At 40.9% G+C, this 22,547-nt stretch overlaps 1 protein-coding gene and 1 non-coding gene across 4 annotated transcripts in view; both read left to right on the top strand.

The window, feature by feature from the left end:
- Positions 1-2,568: 2,568 nt before the first annotated feature.
- Positions 2,569-2,684, top strand: LOC114829544. The gene has a single exon (XR_003777457.1). It is a non-coding gene; the product is annotated as a U5 spliceosomal RNA (small nuclear RNA).
- Positions 2,685-13,401: 10,717 nt separating this feature from the next.
- Positions 13,402-22,547, top strand: part of mrvi1 (murine retrovirus integration site 1 homolog) — a 29,189-nt gene continuing 20,043 nt past the window's right edge. Inside the window, exons 1-4 of one of the 3 annotated variants that reach the window (XM_010881148.3) lie at positions 13,402-13,416; positions 15,103-15,149; positions 21,874-22,000; positions 22,263-22,389. The gene's annotated coding sequence lies outside the window, so the exon portion shown is untranslated. Of the gene's footprint in view, positions 13,417-15,102; positions 15,150-16,563; positions 16,885-21,873; positions 22,001-22,262; positions 22,390-22,547 lie in introns of those variants that run through there. The other 2 variants (XM_010881165.5, XM_010881156.5) reach the window with 2 other exon arrangements.

The following is a 22,547-nucleotide window of genomic DNA, read 5'->3' as shown; positions in this document are numbered from 1 at the left end:
AACATGGTAGACTGCCATGGTAGCCTATCACTTTTCAAAATTCAAGCAATACACTTGCATTTATCTGGTATACATAGCCATACTTGGTTCTCTACTGCTGTCCTGTCCCTGTGGATACTGTGACGCTGAAAGTGAAATGTTAATGTGTTTTTGATGTGAATGGCACCACAAATTGGAATAACAAGTAAATACCAAAATAACCTCTTCCTCTTTGCCCTCTGATCACCATTTGCATGTTCACACATGCCCCCACCATTTCCACTAGTGCCAAGCTGAGTAACTAATTGTTACTGAGGTTTATTTATTCATCAAGGTTTATTTGATTTAGAGGTTCATCTGTGGTCCAGTGGTAAGACTCCTGACTACTGGCACAAGCCTAACTCCCTACCAACAAACTACTTTTGTAAAACACATTTTGCGCTGTATACATGTGTGTGCTGTTTGTGTATATGTGCATACTCTACAAGTAGAATCACTATCATACTTCAATAAGCCATGAAATCCCAAGCTTAAAAGTGTGTGGTTTTGATGACATGGGGCAGATAACGGCACAGAGGCTATATAACATACAGTATCTCACAAAAGTGAGTACACCCCTTACATTTTAGCAAATATTTGATTATATCTTTTCATGTGACAACACTGAAGAAATTACACTTTGCTACAATGTAAAATAGAGACTGTACAGTTTGTATAACAGTGTAAATTTGCTGTCCCCTCAAAATAACTCAACACACAGCCATTAATGTCTAAACTGCTAGTAACAAAAGTGAGTACACCCCTAAATGAAAATGTTATATTATGATGGACGAACTGCACCGACAAGGAACATTCCGATTTACATAGCATATTTCACATAGCGTAGTGGTTGGCTGTCTTTCTTCTCTAAAAAACCAGCCATGGAGTGATTGGAGAAATTGTTTCCAATATTGGTACTGTACAGCTATTAGCAAGCCATCTACAATCATCTCTTTCTAATTTAACATGTTGAATGTAGCTTTGTGATCCTGTTTTATCGGTTGTTGGTTTGGATGTTAATAGGTAATGTAGGGAACTAGTTTCGACTTCCGTGGAGTTTCGACTAATTGGTTTGATAATGAAGAAAGTAAACAGACACCACATCTCTACATACGTATCACGTGCAACAAATCCCGCTGTTTAAACAGTGTAGTGGTTAAAAACACAGGCTGTCACATAGGAAACTGCAGATTGAATCCAGCCAGGGAAACAACATTCATCCCTTCTAATCAAGGCCTGGCAGAACTAGGCTTGCCTGGTTAATTTGATTGTTTTTTACGCAAACCTCAAATATTCCTGAACATTTATTTTAGCACAGTTACATTCATTTTTGTTTTTAATGAATACCTACAGAATTGTTTCATATGGAGGACCAATGGGGTCAAAATTAAATAATGAAATATATAATTAATTAATAAAATATATTATTTTAAGAGGCACATTAGTAGGAAATATTTTTATAATGCCACTTTTTTAAATAATGGTATGATATTTCATAATAATACACTGTATTTCCTAATCTTTATATTTTCATCAAAACATGTTTTTCATTAAATCATAGCTTCTTACATAATATCATCAAACTTGATGATATACACCATTAAATGATGAAATACACCAGGAAATTATAAAAGGTCACTATATTATCAAAAAGGCCATGATATTATGAAATACAGTACATCTTACAATGAAAAAAAGATAGGGAAATTCAATAAATTATTATGAAATATCATACTATTAGTTTTAAAAGGAGCATTATAAAACATAGTTCACAATAATGTGCCACTTAAAAGTATATATTTATTTAAATAATTAGTTCTCTTATACAATTATTTAATTTTGACCCCTTTGGTCCCCCGTAGTTTTAGAGCCTAGACCGCGAAATAAAGCGCGGTCTGGCCGCTGTCAAATATAATTGGGGCATTCCTATGTTGTCTATGCGTTGGATATCAATGAAATAAATGAAGGCAGAGATTTGACATTAAACTGAAACACCGAAGCTAACTACACCTAGGACGGGTAAAATGTTGATACATTAGAGCACAGGTGTCAAACCGGTTCCACAAAGGGCCGAGTGTCTGCAGGTTTTTGGTTTTTCCTATAAATTGGTTCCTAGTTCATACCTACACAACCAGGTGAGGGTAGAAACTAACCAATCAGTGACCTAATTAACCAATCAAGTACAAGGAGAGAGCAAAAACCTGCAGACACTCGGCCCTCCGTGGAACCGGTTTGACACCTCTGCATTAGAGCATTCGAATAAACATTGCTGTCAAACTTCTGCTGAATTCTGATTAGGCGACTCAACATTTAAACGACGCATGCGTTGCATGTTTCCCATCATGCACCTCGGGACACATTTTAGTTGTTATAATATATTTGAAAACGACAATATACTTGGTAATTTCCAATACTCTGTAATACATCTGTAAACTGATGTACATGTTGAGCAGGGCATGATATTTCCTCTGGGTAATGAGATAAGTATCACCACACCAGAAAATGTCATGTCCGTGAATGCCATCGTTACTTTACTCTAACTGTGTCAAAAAACTCTGGTTTCTCTTCAGATCGTATAAATCTTTCGCCTTTTACTAAAGATTTCCGTGGAGAGGAGCATTATGAGTATCAACCAATTTTTTGATGCCATGCCTTACGGCGTGGCTTCCTTCTGTTGTCAAAATAAATTAATGTGAATTTGTGTTCATAATATATCTGCAAGCGTAAGACGGTGTAAACGAGGTTGGTTCAGTATTACTCCATCGCGATTTCCATTTGCTGTCCCAGTATGTATGTGTATATATATACACACATACAAATCGCGGGTAAAATGTTGATACATATGTTGATATATATATATATATCTATCTATATATATATATATATATATATATATATATATATATATATATATATATATATATATATATATATATACATACGTCTTATGCCTACTCACTGCAGATAACAAGTACTACAATTTATATATATGCTAATTGATATACCAGAAGTTAATTCATTTCAAATGAATGGCTAGCATCAGTGCAGAAGCAGTTGCAGAACGTTTGGTTTTGAGAATCGCCTGGATCACACCTAAGGTGTCAAAGCAGAAAGCTTGCAGAACATTGTGTGCAGCTATATGCAACTACTCAGAACGCATTGATTCTCCACAGATGTTGCATGCTGCTTTTTATAAAATGAAGAGAATAATTCTCGCTGAGCATATTTTTGTGTCAAGTAGCTACCTATGTAGGCTACCAATTATTGGCTAGTTAGCAGCTTGCTAATATAATCATATGGTTTTTAGACTTCATAGACTTTTCATCCCTCTATCAGTCCCATTTCTCATGAAAACTCAACTATATAACATGGGCTTTATTACAAGCCCTTTACTTTTAATTGTTTAGTTCCTAATTCCAGTTACGGTATTAAACACTACAAATCAACTAAATTGTTCCTACCGGTGACAAAAGAACAGGCGTTCAACTTGACAAATTAAATTGCGATACTTGGGTTACTTTCGCAACCCCAGTTCTATGAGTGGAGCGTCACCCAGGCAAAAGGGGGCTATCAGTATGAGCGACAACCCCTCCGAACGCACCCGAGACATGACAGGTAGAATGCACTGTAAAGGGGGAAATGCGTAGAACAGCACTCTCGGCCACGGCCGGTGAGCCAACGTGTCCACGCCCAACAGGGGCCTGTCTTGTGCTCGAAGAGAATACCACAGGGGGCAGTGCACGTCCTCCCGGGAAGCGAACAGATCCACCTGCGCCTTCCCGAAGCGTCTCCGGATCTCGGCCACAATGTCGGGATGAAGACGCCACTCGTCGTCCCGAGGACCACCCTGGGACAGCAAGTCCGCGCCCACATTGAGTTCTCCGGGAATGTGAAGGGCCCTCAGAGACCTGAGGTGCACGTGCGCCCATTCCCAAATCTGCACCGCCAACAGGTGGAGGGGCAGAGACCTGACCCCGCCCTGCCTGTTCACGTAAGTGACCGCCGTGCGGTTGTCTGACCACACCAACACGTCCCGACCCCACAGGGCCGGTGCGAAGTGTAGCCGGATCGTGTCCAACTCCAGCCAGTTGATGTGGCGCTCCGAAGGGGGCTCACTCACAGGTAAATAAGGTGAACACACAACTTTATTTACCGAAACAGAGGAGCTCCCCACCAAACGCACACAGGGTGGGGAAGCGTCCGAGGGACACTCCCCCCCAAAGAGTCAGGTACGCCTTACGGCCCCCATCGTTCTGTCGGCAGGGAGGAGGAGGAGTAGACAACCTCTGGGGGCGAGGTTCTCGCACCTCACGCTGCGTCGGGCGTGCCGCGTCCGGTTCAGCTTGACCCACCGCCTTAGCGCGGCAATGTTGCGCCCGGTGACGTAGACGACCCCCAGGCCTCCGCGAGGCCTCAGGAGGAGCAGAGGAAGCCGCAGATGAAGAAGGGACTGTCAAAAGGGGACCCAAATGGAGACGCTCCTCCCTGTCCTTCTTCTGACGCACCAGGGCCTCTGTGACCGCAGCGCCGAACAGCGCGTCCTCCTGAAGTGGAGCGTTCAAGAATGGAACCTTCTCCGGCTCCTTCAGGGAGGTCAACACCAACCACAGGTGACGAACCTGCACCACTGACGTCACCATCACCCGACCAACCGAGAGGGAATTGGCCTGGGTCAGCTTCAAAATGGCCGCCGAGGCACGCGCCAACTCACACACCTCAGCCGGAGTCAACGAGGTGCGACCCTCCACAGCTGCAGCCAAGAGGCCCACATTGTTGCAGGCCGCGAGAGACTGCACTGAAAGGGCGTATTGTTTCTCCACCAGGCTGGGCGGGGCGCTTGTCGGACCAGGTACTCAGGCCCGGAACCAGGGAGGACGCCAGTGCTGTTTCCAGGGGCGGAATGCCCCTGCTCAGCGTCTCCAACCTCCCCTCCACAGTAGTGAAGGCGAGATGCGACTTCACAGTCCCCCGGGTCATGAATGGAGCGCCCCACGCCTCCTCTGCGTATTTATGCAGAGAGGGGACATCTGGCGCCGGCGGGCAGCCTCAAACAAATCTTCCCCGTCCTCTAGCGCAGGCACCAGCATGGGGATGCGCAGGCGCCGGGCAGCGGCATAGATGGCAGCAAAGACCTCCTCCTTTCTTGCCGGGGGGTCGACAGCCCTGTCCCTGGGAGTAGCGACAGCCTACTCACAGCCTCTTCTTCCGAAGAGGAAGAACTGGAACGGCGCCGCACCCGCTCAGCCGAGTGGGGGGGACCAGTTCCTGAGGTGAGTGGAGCCAACACCAGGCCGGTCTCCTCATCCTCCGCCCCCGACTCCTGAAAGGAGTTAAATGTTATTAAAATGTTCAGTGCCTGCCTATTGGCAGAGGGGTAAACCAATAGGAGCGAAAGCCCCTATGGGCAAAGCTTCATGATAAAGAAACAGATTGTGTAGGCCATGGTCCAGGCCAAAGTACATTACATCCCCCTGTATCTGCAAGGGATCGGTTCTGCGAACCCTCGCGGATGTGGAAAACCGTGGATAAGTGACACAAATCGCGGATAAGTATTAATTCAACACAATCGCATCTAGGAAAACAAATTTTTTTTGCAGATATTTGAGTTCGCGAATGTGGAACTGCGGATAGCTGGGGGTTTACTGTAGCTAAGAAATTATTAGCACAGCTTAATGGATTAGCTCTTCAATCAGTCAAGTCCCAACCCCGTTTTTGCGATCTCGTCAGTTGGTCTCATTGTTAAATAAAAAATAAATATTAAATAATTTTAGTAGATTTCCTATCTATGTTGCTTAATCTTTCTTACACTGATCTTAGTGTCTGCATTTTAAAGCTATCTCCACCAAAATCTTCCTTCAAGAGCAATGGGCCATTCTTAAATGCTAGATGTAATGTTTGTAAAAAAAAAAACACCACTGCAACACCATGTGCTTTACACCTTATTCAAACTACTGTGTGTGTCAGAAATGCTTCCATGACAGATATTAATACATAAGCATATGCCTAACACCATAACTCCAGCACAGTAAACAGAAACTTCTATAGAGGTTTTTCATAAGAATATTTCTGAACTCTGCCACTGCACAAACTTAAGTAATGTATTATGTTAATCACAAACGTTAGCAATCAATATGGTAAACTGCATAATCATTATCAAATGATGTATAAGTCTTGTATTGGAATAATCAAATGACAATTAATGTATAAGCAAGGTACAATCAAATGCATTAAACTAAGGACCCTAATGGCTCTATAATTTGTATTGAATTTTCTAAAGCTTACAGCACAAATATTTAACAAAGAACAGATTTTGGAAGGTTGTGAAACAAGGGTGGCAGATCAGGACAAGATCCGCCCAGGGATTAGCATAAAGGGTTTGCCAGGGGCTATAATGCAAGATACCACTGTATGAATTTGTGTGTCCGAGGTTGACAAGACAGTTGTTTCTGCAGATCAACTTAGCTTTTATGATCTTCATTAAAGTCTTATTTGAATCCAGAAACTCCTGAGTTATTTCTTATTTTTGGCGGGAAAGGAAGAACATTTTTCACAACACTTCACTTTGATGCGCAGCAATTTGAGCGTCCGGGAGTGCAGTGTAACACAGCCAAAGATCTGTATCTGATGTTACGGGATTCAGCCCGTTATGGCAAAGACGACACACTTTTTTCTCCCAAAAAAATTTACTCAAGATATTGTCCACATGATAAAGAATGTTCCAAAAATGACAATAACAAATAAAATAAAATAAATTAAGTTACGGCCTTTAGCCTTTGCACGGCAGTAGTAGCACTTATCACGTGAAACACTACCTGCTGTTTAAATAGCATAATAGTTAAAGACAGTCTGGCACATAGAAAATCACAGCTCAAAACTAGCCAGGGACAATAACATTCATTCCTTCCAGTTGCAGTCCAGCAGAACTAGGCTTGCCTGGCTTCTTTTCTGTTTTTTTCAATCTCTATGTTTTTTTTTCTTGCCAGAAGTCTGGACAGGGATGACTAACACTATTAAAAGCTATTATAATTGTGACAATCCTGTGTGGTGTGTTTCTGTGGCCAGGGCTGATTTCAGATATGATCTTCATTGACTAAGCCACATCCTAAAGAAACTTGAATGTTAAAAGTATAATATAGTATTCTTAGTCTTTTCTGTGCATTCAAAATAAAACATGATGATTTTCCACTTGGTCATACATGAGATGTTTTACAGATGATCTAGAATCATTTGATATGTTAAACTGACAAATGTTAATTAAAAAAGTCCATTAAGTGAATGATTGTTTTTTGGTCTGAGCCAACCATCAGTAGAGCTGAAGGGAGGGGGTAGGCGTGTCAGCTGGTTTTGATGTGTATCAGTGAATAATCAAAACAGGCAAAGGCTAAGCTAGCTGAAGAGCATCTTGAGGTTTTCCTTTTGCAAATTGCCAGCAACAGTCTAATTTTATTTTTGTTGCATTGTTGACCAGCAACCTTTTCATATGAGCATTTCATGCAGCATTTTATATAATATTACTAAATGGGAGGTAAGACAATATTTCTTGTATTCTCACATTTATTCACAATGTCTAATGTGCTTAAATACTGTATAACTTCATAAAGCAATGTTGATTAATAAATAACTGTCAGATGTACTTGATATCAAGTAAGCTAATACAAGCACCTTCTATTTTGTTCTGTGACAGGTTTCTAATGTATTTTTTGCTTTGTATGCTACTGACTGATTGACTTAATTGGCAAATGTGGCCCATAATCAAACTTAAAGTTTTGAGGTGTACATTCTTTTAATTTTGACCTAAATATATATATAAAAACAAATTGTCTGTAGGCCCCTAAATATAATGAAAGAAAAAATAAATAATTCTAACTGGAACTGAAGCATATAATACCCTTCTTCAATTAGCTCATAACAAGTCTTAAAACAGCTAATTCTGATGTTTTTGGCTATTTTGTAAAACAGTGTTACAAATCCTTTTCTTATACACAGATATGTCATGGCATCTAGGAACTTAGTTGATGGAGGTCAGAATTTCCCAGATGAGTGTAATCAGATCAGCCACAGTGAAAACCATAAAAATAGCGGTCCATCATCTCTGACCATGTCACTGCAAGAGGACAGAAGGGGACCTATAGCACCAGCTCTCTCCAGGGACTCTGGAGTCAGCTCCATAGAGCATCACCAGATGTTGGAAATCGATGAAAGTGAGAGTGATTTCTCTTTACTTATTCCCAATGGGATTGTCATTAACCCTTGTGTTATGTTAACATTTTGGTTACACCAATTATGTTAGCTGGTCAAATTGACTCACTATTGATATTTTAGCGACAAATGTGTTTGAGATCCATAACCAACTCATTACTCATATAAATCATAACGTTTACTAGTTTTTTTAGACCACATTTACCTTATGATACTTGTTTTACATCATAAAAACCTACATTTATCTATATTTGCTATGATGGACAAAATTAACCATGACCTTTTCATGTTCTAGAGTCTAGACATTGTTCTGCTAAATAATATGTCCAGATATTTCTATAATAGTGACAACTTTTTTGTTTTGGGTCAAAACATGTTACATACAAATCAAAAGTTGGGGAATCAGATGGAGCAGGGCTGGTCATCTCTGCACAATAAGCCATGACTATGCTTTCAGGAGCTTCCTAGGTTCCTGGGAACGCTCTCACGCCACGCGCGGTTAGTCTCTCACATGATGTGCTGGTCTTGTGTCGTCGAAGTGTACTACTCTGGAGAATATTAAATTGTTTAAGTGATATGTTTGCACGGAAAAGCATAGTTTGTGTGTACAATATGTGTTTTTGGGTGGGTATATATGTGTGTGTTTGTGTTGTGTGTGTGTATAAGTGTTTTGAGGTTTTGTGACACAGATTCCACTATATACCTGCACTCAGGATTTTCAACAAACATTTTCATCTATTTTCCACAACTGGATCATTTTGACCCTAAGAATACAAATGTAATTTTTATGTGTTCATATACACAATGTTTAGGATATCATGAATTTTCATGGAGATAAAAAAAGAAGGTATTTCAGACAAATCAAAGTAATTAAACATGACTATTTGACCCTAACATAACTAAGGGTTTAATCCTGGCTTTTTGGGGTTTTAGTAAACAGAGAACGCTTTCAAACACTTTGATTTTATAATGACAACATTTCTGTTTAAAACTAAAACCACTGTACTTTCCCTTTGGAATTTGCTTATTTGAAGTTGTATATGACACAGCTTAATGGATGTTTTAGTGTGGAGTGGCTGTGGACCAGAAGATTCTGCTGTGGACAAAAATATATTCTCTGAGGATGAGCTTCTTGATATTACATTTGAGGCATGTAATACCACTGGCACAGGTAAAAATAATCTCTTGTAATAACAGAGGTAAATTATTTTGTTCTGTATATTCTAGCATGCTTCCAAGTCTTTGTTCCCAGTAGGTGAGGTTCTGGCCTCCACTATCATGCAGTACCTACAGACTATGACTGGCCAGAGCCCAGAACAGGGCAAGCTGAATGCTTTGCGGCGCATGCTTGACCCTGAGGGTCTGGACCCTGCTATGAGTAGGGCCACGTTTCGATCCACCATGTCTGAGTGGATTGCCCAGTGCAGCCAGGATGGGTGAGAAAGGAACATTCAGACAGATAACTGCAGCAGCCTAATAATCATAAACAGGCCTCAGAATTTACATGATGAATGAAATGTATTACCAGTATCAGTAAGCCTGCTCACTGCTGATCTGATTTGCACCTGTATTTGGAAACTAATGATTGATTGGATTTTTCAGCAAGCACGAGGACAACAAACATGATTCACTGACAGACTCACGCAAAGTCTCTATAAATGGTAAGGTTTAACTTTTGTAGGCGGCCTGGGAATCTGTCAGAATTCAGTTTAATGCACTCACACAATGATTGTGTTGTACTTTCAGGGATGGATTTATCAGGTCGTAAAATAAAAACTAACTTTTTCGAAGAAGAGCAGTGTTCTTGGTAACTTTTCAGCTTTCTCAGCCATACATAATCCAAGAGTATACTGTACTTTTTCTCTGTTGTCACATCATGTATTAATGCTGACTACTCCTTTGGCTCCAGTGACTCCAGGGAGCTGCAGGTCAGTGTGGCTGAGTTGAAGCATGCCCTCCATAGGATGAGTAAGCAGAACAGCAGCCTGTGGATGACAGTATCTCAGTGTGAGGACATCAATCTGCAGCTCACAGCTGAGATCACGGAACTAAGTGCCAAGCTAGTCAGGTACTGTCTGAAGACAAGCCATATGATGTGTTGACATAGATATACAACATTACATGGATCTATTATTACAAGGCATCATATTTCAAAAGATTTATTGTTGCCAACCTGTTTGTGTAATGTGCCTAGTGCCCAGCATTCAGTGGGGAGATCCAGGTCCCTGGTGGAGGAGCTGGAAGAGGCCAGGAGAGCCTTGAGGGATGCACAGGAGAGGGCCAGTCGAGCCCAGGCCAGCAGCTGCAAACTGGTACCCGCACATTATGCCCTGAGTTGGCTTTAGACCAGCTACTGTAGAGGAAATGAATGAAGAAAATGTCATTCAGATTGCTTCAATTTAATCAAATAGAGAGCACTTTACTGAAATTCCTGTATGCATTTGCAAAATTCTATTTTCAATTCAGAGCAAAGAATCTGACTGCCTGAAAGCACATATTAAAGTGCTTGAAGACAAGGTAATTAACATATAAAAAAAAAAAAAACGTTCTCATGTCATCTGGATCCTATGTGTGTGACAGAAAGATGTATTCTGCAGAATGAACAACTTCTCCACGATAGGACTTTTTCTGAAGATTGTCTCAACATATTGAGGAAGGTTAATGCTGAGATGAGGGTAAGAACTGCTGGCAAAATTATTCTTGTTTGTCACTGAGATGGGAATCGAGTAATGCAGATCCTCTAATGTGTTTTGCAGGAGGAACTTGAAGAGACTATTGTCATGCTGGCTGTAAGAGATAGGGAACTCATTGAGGTCAGTATACCATATCTTCACATTAAGTGACTGCATCCTCTGCTTTACAATGATTACATAGGTCATCTTTTCCTACCCTTTTCCAGAAAGACATACTAATGAATAAGCTGAAGAATTCTCATCTGGAGAACCATAGAATTATTGAGGTATCTTCATAATAATAATCAGGATTACGAGTGTCTGAATTACATATGTGCACTAGTAGAAAGTATCTTTATTTTTCTTAAAACAAGAAATAGAAAAGTAACAACTTTTTTTTATTGAAGGGGCTACAATCAGAGGTAATGCATTTGTTCGACCATTCCCAGCGAGCTCTTTTGTGGTAAGTGATGGTGCTTCTATTTCTATGTCTGTGTGTTAAACATAACTTTACCAAAAACCCACCTAAACACCCGTTCAGATGACATGTGTGTTTGGGCTCTCTTGCTACTGAAAATGTATGTGAATGACATCATCGCAATGGGACGTAATGTTGTTATTCACAGGTCTGACAGACACTGTAGCAGTCCACCTGGTTTCCATGGAAGTAGAGGAGTTGTTCCAAATTGCCACTCTCTGCATGCTGAGATGGAGGACATTCAGCAGGTAACACAGGCTTTGAGCTCAGCAGCGGGTTATCACAACATACCATATAACTGTAGAGTTCTAATCAGTCCGTATCTCCCTCAGCATCAGTGGGATCTGGAAGAAAGGGCTGGCCCAATATGTGGGCTCCCGAACCCCACTGCTCACAGGGATGATATCCAAAACATCATTCACAAAATCAAATCAGCTGAGCTGTCACAACTTCTCCACGCATACTGCCCAGAGAGGGTGAGTGTGAAATATACATACACACACACACACACTGGCAGCCACAAACACACAAACACACCCAAACATACTCACAAACACACACAGTCTGATGTCTGTCCAATCAAGCAGGATTCTGTTGCTTGTGCCGTTGAGACCTTCAGCAGCCAATATCCCCTCACCCAGCCACCGCAGTCTAGCATCAAGCAGCAGCTGGTTAATGTGTATGTGAGTTTCTACCCCCTTTTCTCATTTGTTGTAATCGCTCACATCGTAGAAGCATGAGAACTGATTTATTTACTGACGACGTTTGCCAATGAAAAAGAAAGCGTGGTGTTTCTAAAGCAAGAGCAATCCCGAGAAGTAACATTATGCTGTCAACAGTAGTTACTAGATTTCTCCATGTTACTTCAGTGACACAGTGTGAGTGAGTTGTTTATGAAGTTCTTTCAGACTGAAAGAACTGGAGCTGCAGATGTCTCTCCGGGAGAAGATGGAGGAGAAGGATCAGAGCAGAAGGCTCTTCGGGAGAAGACGGAGGAAAAGGCACCAGTACACAGGAGGCTACCAGAGCAACCGGCCCAGAGGAAGAATCCCCAGGCCAAGAGGGCGGCCATGTTGAACTGGTGGAGAGGCCTTAAGATGGAGGGGAGCAGGACCGAGGCCAGGCTGGAGGACAGCCGGACGCAGCCTAGCCAGGCCCTGATTGAGACACGGGTCAACCTCCAGCAGGCAGAGCACACAATCACACAGATGAGGGCCCAGTTGCACCACCTCGAGGCGGCTCTGAGGACAGCCCAGGGGGGTGTCACCGAGCACCAAGACACTCAGGACAGAAGGACCGTTCTCACCAAAGACAAAGAGACCTGCGTGGTGAGAGAGGGACCTGGTTGGACTGAAGACAAGGCCACAGAGGAGCGCGAAGACATGGCTGTGGCTGCAGACCCTCAGGGGGAGCCAGGTGGATCGGGGAGTGTAGCGGCCCAGCCCGTAAGCACTGAGAGTCTGCTGGAGACCCTCAGGAAGTTGGAGGCCATGGTTGAAGGTGCCCTGGAGGCAGATGAGCTAGTCAGGGAGGGTCAGAGGAGGGTCAGTCTGGTCAAGAAGAGAATGGAGAGAATCATTAAGAAGGTGGGGGAGGCTTTAACAAGAGCAGCAGAAACCGACAGTCAACTCAATGCCCTTGAGACCAGAGTCACAGCCAAGCCCCAAGTGAGTGTGTGTACTGTAGTCTTTTCTGTGTAAGAGTCAAGTATGTCCTAAAAACAAAACTTCTGTTAAAAACAACATTTTCAGAACAGTTTACTATTTTTATTTTAACTAAGTAGCCCCAAACGCTCATAATCCATCTTTATGAAAGATGATTAATTATTTTATCTATTTTAGTATGCTGTGTTTGTTCTCTGAAGTCTAAACCTAAAGTCATTGCAATTAATTGTCCTCTCTCTCTCTACTTTTCCAAAGTTCCATTGTCCTACAGGGCAAAAAGCCCCTCATGATGTTGAGGGTACAGCCAGAGACAGAAGCATGAACCCCTCTGCACCAGAGCATGTGTTGGAAGGCCACAACCCATATCAGTGCCTCCTTTTAAGTGGTATGATTATATTACTACATCTGAAATATAGAAAGCTCAGCTTTTGTATATCAAGACGATAACAGAAATTGGGACATTAAGGTTTACCACTTCAGTTGTATTTTCAGTCCATAATGATGCTGGTAATAAACCCAGCAGATTTTACCATATTCAAAGCAGCTGGCAAAGAGAGACTGAGGGCCCCTTCATGAGTGTCACTCATCGCGAAGTGTTTGTGAATGTCATGACCAGAGTACAGCACGCAAAGCGATTGTTTATTAGTCCCTTGGCTTCGTCCGTGGTCGACCTGAGGAGTCTGGCTGGAGAACAGTGGAAGTCATGTTGGTATGAACCAGCCTTTTAGTTGTTGCATTTAGAGAGTTGATGATCCGTGCAGTACTGTACTGCACAGTGTGATATATCATCTGACCCTTACACCTGTTCAGGGCATTTTGTCTTGTATTTGCTTAACAAATGAAGCAGCAGCCGTGAGAACAGCAATATGTCAGAAGCATCTTCTCATGCTCAGATCACATCATTACACTTCAAGCATTCTGACAGGCTTTTCTAAGACATTCACGCTAGAACAATTCATACTAAATGAAGCTACTGCAGGAACTGTTGTTTGACATTGTCATTTGATATGCGGGATCATGGAGGAGGCATGTTGTAATACACCTAGGTGTGGGCTGTGTGTAATCTAGCCCATTTAATGTGGCTTCTGGCAGCATTCATCCTAGCTGCATTTCTCTTTTAAAAGAGCTGTAGATACTGAAATCAGCTTAAGGCTGTTATGAAATTGACATCAATACAGCAAGAGCTTGATTGTTTCAACTGTTACATACAAGTTAAATTCATAGCCCTATTTGTCTGTAAATTAAAATACTATAACTCCTTAATGACCTATTAAGGGGATGGTTAATATGGGGACATATGAAACTTAATCCAAGAATGTTGTTTAAATGTTTTATACGTTATTAGTTTGGTAAACTAAAGCAATATTGTACATGCAATTCAGCATGCACTCTGTTGATGCCTATGAATCATCAATTGTAGTCTTTACTTGAGCAACCGGTCACAATATTATTTTTTCTTTTAAAGCAGTTGCCTTGACATTTAGTTCATAAAAGCAAAAAAGGCCATTATTACCTTTTGTGGTTGAGAGCTCTTGGTGGTGAAATTGTGAAAGAAATGCTTCCGAGATGTTCTGTGGACATTTTCTCACACCCCTGCTTCTGACTCCAGTATGAATGAGTTGTCGATCCTTGTGATCACTGTATTTCCCTCTAATTAGATCTATAAGCTAGAAGGACTTTTTCCATGGCATGGATGCTTCAGGTGGCACTTTCATTAATGTCACTTTGATTCTTGTTGGTTTTCATGGAACGAGATCTTTCGGGAGATGTTCAAAGAATATGGCACACAATAGCCGTGTCATGGGCCAAGTTCTTTCAACCAAAGGATCAATTGTCCTATGAAACTGGTTGCCAGGTTATTGTTGCCCCTAGAAATAAGGTAAGGTGTGAGGTTGAGTGCTTCTTGAAATACTGTTTGGCCCACCAATCAGACAGACGGCTCAGTCAGTGCGTCATTCTAAGAGGAATACTATCCAATTTGTCTATTTTAATGGAATTCATTTGCATGACATAAAGTAACTGTTACATGCAAATTGAGGCCCCCTCACTTTCTCTGGTTTGTTTCAAACAGGTGCCATTTATTCACCATCTGGAGGATACAGCCACAATGTTAGCAAGGTAAGAAAATATGTACATACACACACACACACACATATATATATATATACATACATACATTGGTCAATTCGGTGTTGTATAGGATAACAATAATGACAGAAAAATATTTTCATCCAGTTCATATGAAATGTTTTCCCCTTTTCATACAATTCGGATGCTTTTATAGTGATTTCTGATGTTATGAGTTTACTGTCTGCATCTGTAATGATGTCTGTAATGTAATGTTTTATCTTATAACCTAGAAGACTAAGCTCTTTGTTCTCTAACAGTTCAGTAGCAATAAAACACATGCCTACAGGCTTGTGCCTCTGAATCTAGCTTCCCGTTTGATCTAAATTAGTTAAATATGAAGGGAATATCTGGAATGTTTTTTTTTACAGCAGTTTCTTGTTTTAGCTCTAATCTTTTCTGGGCTTCAAACACTCAACCCTAAGATAAACCATTCTGCCCACACTATAGCAGAGACATGTCAGCCCATATTAAAACATTCTGTATGGTCACACCACACCCTAGGAGATACAGGCTAGTTAGAAGGTCATTACTGGATTGTTTTATAATAACAAAATGAAACAAGGCATTGTTTCCCTTTTTTATTCTGATTAAACATTTCAACAGGTTCCGTACAGTGGTAGTTGTTACTTGTTGATTCTACATCCACTTACGTTTTCTGATATGTTGTATGAGGTTTTTGTTCTCATAGTGTATTCATGATCTGTACAGAACAATACAACCTCACAATTTAGTATTTACCTTTCAGTATCACTGGGGCTTTTCATATCTGTCTTCGTCTATCTATAAGTAGGGACCAGAGGATGTGAATTAGTGGATGTGCATCAGATTTGTATGTGTTTGTATATGTGTCTAGGCTCTAAAGGAGCTTGCCATTCACCCTTCTTTCTTGAGATAGAGACTCTTTTAACCCTGAGCAGAAGTCAGAAACAGATGGCCTGCATGCAGAATGCATCAAGCAACTTAATTTATTTTGCTTGTATGGGGTAATACAAACTGAAATTAGTTTTTATGAAGGAAATATGTTACCAAGCTTCCACAAATAAATTTAGAGAAATCCTGCGACCGTATCTTAATATAATGAAGTTATGAAATATTTTGTTATTTTCAAATAAAATATTTTTATGGTTGATATGGAATGTTCAAATTACATTTTCTAATTATTGTAATTATTCTCTGGCCATCGACCATCCACTCCAGAAGAAATCCACCAGTGACTGGTGCTGTTGCCTACCTCTACACCAAATTTTGTTTTAACCTCTGCTCGGGTGGTGTTAAAATGATGACAGTTTGAATTATAGTGTTTTATCAAACACAACCCTGCCTTGTAAATCCCCCATCCCATCGGAATGACAACAGACAGACTAAGCCATTTGGCGCTTGCAGGCTGAGTATAAGCTTTCGAGTTGGAGCTCAGAGTACGAGCGTAGTTCAGGGGATGTGATCAGTCAGGGCTGAGTGCAGAGCTGCACACATATAGCAGCAGCCCAGAAAGGCACAAGGAGCCTTCTCCTTAAATGGTCAAAGCTCCCAGGAGTGAAAGAGAGGCTGGCGCTGAACAAAAAAAAAAAGACAGGGAACGGAGGGGAAAGGAAAAGACGGCCAGGGATAGCTGGGTTTTTCTTTGAAAGAATCTAGGAATGACAGTTTGACTGAGGGAAGGTCCTGCCGGTTTTATGTGGAGTTGCTAAGCAGTGGTGGTGGTATCTCTCACAGAGAACAACAGGTACAGCTATATCTATTCTATACTGTGTGGACAGGTGGGGATGGTGTGTTGTATATGTGTTGTATTTGTTCAGAGACAGAAAAGTTTATAGCTACATGATGTGCACTTTATGGTTGGTATTTGTAGGTATGTGTGCACCAATTTGAAAGCCATGTCAAACCTTTATATTGTTCATCATCCTTTTTTCAGATTTGGTTTGAAATAACTATACTTATTGTGAAGGTCCAATAGGCTGTAACATCTTAGGAAGCAATGGCTTGCTTAGGGAATGGAACTTGAAAGAATTGTCTCCAAGTTGCACATATACTTACTTTGGGATTTGATCTAGCAATGTTTTGATGACTGTTCTGATACTGTAACTGCTAATTCATCCACTGCCATTGGTCAGCTACATCTAATGGTTAATTTGTTTGTTGCTATATATTGCCAGTTGAATCGTCTTCCTACATGACAGCTAATCTTGAACAAGCTCACCTGCTTCCCCCCCTCTATCACTATCCCCATGTCCATCTCCTTTCTCACACTCCCTACATATCCTTCTCTCGGGATGATGGCTGTATAACCACAACTTCCTCTGCCGGTCCAGTACTGCTTGTGCTTCACACAACCAAATTTTAAACAAATCTGGCAACAGGCAGAGGGCTTACATAACAGAAGAGGGGGGGGTTGGGTGAATGCTCTGCTCAGCTCACTTTCTCATGAGGAACAGTAAAGCCAGCCCATTGCCTTTCCATGTGGTAAATGTGGCCCTTAAGGACCTATTTAGGGTCTGTGTCGTTTCCCAACAATTTTTTTGCTTCATAATTCAATCTGTGGTCAACGAAGACAGACTATGTTCCCTGAAATAGCTTGCATCAGGAGATAAACCCTGTGCGTCCAGTGGACAGAGCCTTGCAGGCATACATGTACTCCCATGTCTGGCAGGAAATAATCAGAGGGATTCAATTCCACTGCAATATTCTTCTCATTGTCATAGTCTGCCATGGGAATCTCTATTAAGACTTCTAAAGCTGAGCATGGCCACCTAGACTGTTTGCTTTGGAGTTTTTTCTCACTGCAGATTTCTTGAAACGGTCTTGACTCCGGACAAAACATAGCTTCTACTGTAGAATGCGATGTTGTCAAACATCTGCATTGAAGCCTTTTAAATTCAGACCACTTCTGTGTTACTGTGGGAAATTTGCTAATATTATGGTTTTGTCAGTAATGGAACTTTGAACAAGCTCTCTCTGCCTTATCTCCGTCATCATGTACAGATATAGAACTGTGTAGGAGTAAATGCTCAGGCATGATGATGAGAAGGAGACCTTTGGCTCTATGCATGACCTCACTACACCCTCCAACTCGTGGATGTAGTCAAAATGTCCAGAACGTCTAGAATCGTACACTTAACAAATCATATGAATGTAACTGTAATGAGTGACAGTTGTCCATTTAAAATATACGTAACCCTTTATTTGGATAGCTAATCTGTAGATGCTTTACAAACTATCTACAGAATATCAATAACATTTTCAATTAACTATCTACTAACAATAAGCCTAACCTTAAACCTCATCCTATCCCTAACTTTAACCGTAACCATTTCTATACCTCTTACACTAACACTTATTTTAAACCAAACCTTAACAATAACCTTAGCAAGCATGTACTTTGTTTTTTTTTTAATCATTTGTTAATAGTATAAACATCTGTTGAGCACTTACAGATGGTGATTTTTACTATCCAATTAAAGTGTAACACTGGCACCCTTAGAAAACCGTACGAAGAAATTATAATATTCCAAATTACAACCCTGTTTCCAAAATAGTTCCAAAATAGCTGTGTAAAATGTACAGAATGCAATGATGTGCAAATCATTCAAACCCTATATTCAATAGAAAATAGTACCAAGACAACATATCAAATGTTGAAACTGAGAAATGTTACTGTTTCCTGGAAAATACATGCTCACTTTGAATTTCATGCCAGCAATACACTTAAAAAAACCTGGGATAGATGCATCAAAACACTGGAAATTTTGTGAAATGCTAAAAAACTAAACCCGGTGGAATATCAAACAACTCATTAGGTCAATTGGCAACAGGTCGTTAACATGATTGTTTTTTAAAGGATCATCCCAGAGAGGATGGGTCTGCCAGAAGTCAGGATGGGTATGGGTTCACCCCTCTGTGAAAGTCTGCGTGGGCCAATATTGCCACAATTCAAAAATAACATATCACAACATGAAATTGCGAAGAGTTTGGGGATCACATCATCTACAGTACACAATATCCTTAAAAGATTCAGAGAATCCAGAGTAATCTCTATACGCAAGGGACAAGGGTGAAAACCAATATTGGATGGCTGTGATCTTCAAGCCATCAGACGGCAATGCATTGAAAACAGACATGATTGTGGTGTGGAAATCACTGCATGGGTTCAGGAATGCATCCAAAAACCATTGTCTGTGAACACAATACATCACTGCATACACAAATGCAAGTTTTAACTCTACCATGCAAATAAGAAACCATGCATAAACAACATCCAGAAATGCCAACGCCTTCTCTGGCCCCAAGCTCATTTCAGATGGACTGAGGTGAAGTGGAAAACTGTCATATGGTCTTACGAATCAACATTTTGTTTTCGGGAATCATGGATGCTGTCATCAAACTCAAAATTGCCATGTATTTTTGCAAAAACAATAACATTTCTGGTTCAACATTTGACATGTTGTCTTTGTGCTATTTTCAGTTAAATATAGGTATTAAATGATTTGCACATCGGCGTCCCAACTTTTTTGGAAACCGGTCATAACATTTTAAAATGTAAAGTTCATGTGAGTTTTTGAGAACTCTTCAGGGTTCATCCATGACATTATGTCTCAGTGAGGTGACACAGAGGCTGAACTTCCTTAGTCATCTATTAAGAAGTAAAAGGCAAAAGAACACTAATAAAATTGGACAAAAAAGTTGTTGACCTTCACAAATCAGTTACATCCCTACATGCCTGAAAATATTCATTATCACTATTGCGGCAATAACAGAAAGATTTAAACAACTGGCTCTGTGATGAACCTGCCAGGAAGAGGACATGTATTTTGAATGAAATTTGGAGAATTACAGAAGTTTGTTTTATCCTGGTCTCTGAAACTATGATTAGACACCACCTCCATGACAACAGGTTTTTTGGAAGTGTTGCCAGAAGAAAGCCATTGCTGTCACCAAACCCAATTAAGCTACTGGAGTTAGCTAAATCCTACTCAAACTCTTTCAGATGGGTAGTCTGGTAAACTGCAAGCTTCAGGTGTCCCGACAGATGTTCAATGAGGTTTATGTCCTGGCTTTAGCCGAGTCACTCCCAAGGACATTGTCAAGCTTGTACCATAGCTACTCCACTTTTATACTGAAAGGTGAATCCTCATGAACCCCAGTCTGAGTTCTTGTGCACTTTGGATCAGGTTTTCTTGAAGGACCTCCCTGTGATTTGCCCTGTTCATCTTTTTTAAATCCTGACTAGAACCCAGTCCCTGCTGCTGAGAAGCATCCCCATAGCATGATGCTCCCACCACTGGGCACCACCGTAGGGATTGTCTTTGCCAGTTTATGAGAGGTGCCTTGTTTTCGCTAGAGGCAGGACTTGGCATTTGGGCCTAAGATTTTTCTCTCAGCAGATCGGAGGCATGTCATATCTATTTTACTTAGGAGTGGCTTCCATCTAGCATAAAGGACTAATTGGTGGAGTGCTTTAGAGATGATTGTCCTTGTTGCAGGTTCTCCTATCTTTGCATAGAAACTCTGAAGTTATTTTAGAATGACTATTGGTTTCTCCTCCTTAATTAAAGCCCTTCTTGCCCAGTTATTTAGTTTGGCAAGACAGCCAGCTCTGGGATAGGTTTTGGTGATTTCAGACTTCACAATGACTGAGCCCACTGTGGTCCAGAGAACCTTTATGGCTATTGCAGTTTTGTTTAACCTTCCTCAGATCTACGCCTCTACATAATTCTATCTTGGAGGTCTACTTCTATCTTGGAGGTTCATTGAATGTCATGGCTTGATTTCTGCTCTGACATGCCCTGTTAAGTGTGGGACCTTATATAGACGTGTGTGCCTGTCTAAATCATGTCCAAAGATAATTTAAGGATGATCAAAGTATAGATGATGCATGTGAGCTAAATTTGGAGTAAAACGACCTAGGTTCTGAATACTTACGTACAAGATATTTCGGTTCCTCATTTTTAGAAATTGTCATGGACTTGTTTTCACTCTGTCCTTATTTTATTTTGTACATAGATTGATGGCAAAACATATTTTTAAATAAACATAAGAAATCTAAAACACAACAAAATGTGGAGAGATTCTGAATACTTTCCAAAGGCACTGTAATCTTTGTGTAAGCTGGACAGTGAGTTCTCTGAAGGAACAGCGATTTCATTTATGTAAAAAGTAATTTTTGGTTCAAAATGTTTAATATAAAAACAAAATTTTCAAGCTATTGAATCTGTACGCATTTGGTGGACTTGTTTAACTCAGTAAGAATAATCATATTATATAAACATCATTTTTTTCATTTAGATTTTTCCTTTTCATTTGTGTGGAGACTGCTTAACAGTGTATATCCTCTCTTCTGAGACATAGGGCCATTAGGTTCAAGTCCCAGCATCCTCTAGCCATATCTCCATGTTGGTCATGACATTTACCAGCATACACTCTCCCTGTAATGTGTCCAAACTCAGTAAGACATTCTTCAATGAAATATGTACTCAGGATTAATAATGTCTAAAGATAAGGGTTGATGGTTTTGAATATTTTCTGTTCTACAGCTTATTGTTCTTTCTCTTATGTTTAGTGCATACCAAACATATAACGCTAAATCACTAATCTCTGGGATTGATACTAACTGCCCCATAAAACATTTCACATTGGTAGGGACTAGGAGATGATGAGTGAGTATGACACAGCATAGTTTATTCATGTGTAATGGAAGATGTTGGCTTCTCTATTTCAGAGCTGTGACGACCCCAAGGCGCCCTCCACTGATGACCACATACCAAGCCAAGTCCAATATTCAGACTTTATCCCAGATCGAGATCACAACAGCACTAGTTGTGATGGTCCTGCAACTGTATTTTTAGGTAATACAACAAGTGTAATTTGAATCACTTCCACTTCTTGGCAGGTCAAACGGCTACCATTCATCAGCCTGTAACTTTTACTCATTAGCGCTTTTAGCAGATACTCCAATCCAGAGTGACTTTTATTTCTGCCTGTATCTACTTTCCGTCTGCTTGTTTAGTGTTTCTTTTTTTCACACGTCTGCTACTCTGTCCCCAAACTGTGGTCTCTGTGACTGCCTGAGACCTCCCTGTCTGACCCTACTGTTCCTCCCTCTGGTAGGTTCCATCCCGCCCCCATCCCTCGTCCACGACGCGTATGCCCCTCCTCTCACCATCCCATTGGAAACAGTCCCTCGGTTTGGCTGTGAGAATCCAGCTCCTGCTCTCACCGACGAGGATGTAGCAGGGTTAGTGTTTATATTCTCCATCTTTTACAGGAAAGGGTATTGCATGTGTTTAGATGAACATCCCCCCACACTGAAGAGCTAGGCTTAGGTGAGACTGTACAGAGATTGTCAGTGTTTACATGGTCACACACCAGAGCCCCAATAACTTACAGGGGCAC

The sequence above is a fragment of the Esox lucius genome, chromosome 2 (assembly GCF_011004845.1).
Source record: "Esox lucius isolate fEsoLuc1 chromosome 2, fEsoLuc1.pri, whole genome shotgun sequence".
NCBI lineage: Eukaryota > Metazoa > Chordata > Actinopteri > Esociformes > Esocidae > Esox > Esox lucius.
This window is presented reverse-complemented; position numbering and strand designations above follow the sequence as displayed.